Consider the following 1,014-nt stretch of genomic DNA (forward strand, 5'->3'; position numbering starts at 1 on the left):
TCAGAGAGGAAGGGAGAGGGAGAGATAGAAACATCAATGATGAGAATCACTAATCGTCTGCCTCCTGCACGCCCCCTACTGGCGATCGAGCCTGCGACCCAGGCATGTGCCCTTGCCCAGCATAGACCCCAGGCCCCCTCAGTCTGCAGGCCGATGCTCTATGCACTGAGCCAACCCAGCCAGGGCGACTCCTTTCCTAATTGCTCATGATGGAGTAGTACGGGCACCGTCTAAGGGGGCCCCTAATACGCGGTCACTGCAGGTAACTCCCCCAGCCGCTGATGGAGGAATTTTGGGACCATGTTGGTCCCCTCCAGGGACAACCTATGAACAAAACACTCGAGACGGCAAATGCTGGTCACCACTGAGGAGAAAGACAGCTACACAACTTCCGTGTCCGCACAGCGAGGTGAGCTGTCCCTGCCGTGGCCACCTGGCCCAGCCCGGACCCACCTTCCTGTTTATTTCCGTCCTTCTTACAGTAGCCAACCCTCTTGCGGTTAGAAAACATATCTTTGAAAAGTTATTAAACATTGGGTGGGGGGTAGGGGGGCCCAGTGGGTCCCAGAAAACGCACGGAGCTGTAACCAGCAATTACTTAAAAACCAAAAATATCTGCCACCGTCCTGTGCACGTGCCTTAGCAGCTCTATTATGATGTGAGAGCCCCTCCAAGCGGAGCAAGGAGAATGTAATTTCCTTCCCGTCTTGGGGAGACTGATGTGGACTCACTGCAGGTGAGTTTGTTCAGTTAATTTTATCTGAGAATTGAATGAGCCCCACGTAGAGCTTTCTTCATGTCTTGGCAAATCAATCATTAATGACTAAGCCTAAAGGAGATATTTTTAAAATGGCTTTTATCGTTTACCAAAAAAAAAAAAAAAGTAAATAGATGGCTTTCTAATCATGCGGCCTTGTGGGGGGAAATTCAAGCTTTAGAAGCATTGCATAGGGTGCCCTGCAGGGAGCCGAGGTGTCCTGTCAGCAGTGGTCTCTCTCCCTTCCTTTATCCCTC

The sequence above is a fragment of the Myotis davidii genome, unplaced genomic scaffold (assembly GCF_000327345.1).
Source record: "Myotis davidii unplaced genomic scaffold, ASM32734v1 scaffold1395, whole genome shotgun sequence".
In the NCBI taxonomy this organism is placed as follows: domain Eukaryota; kingdom Metazoa; phylum Chordata; class Mammalia; order Chiroptera; family Vespertilionidae; genus Myotis; species Myotis davidii.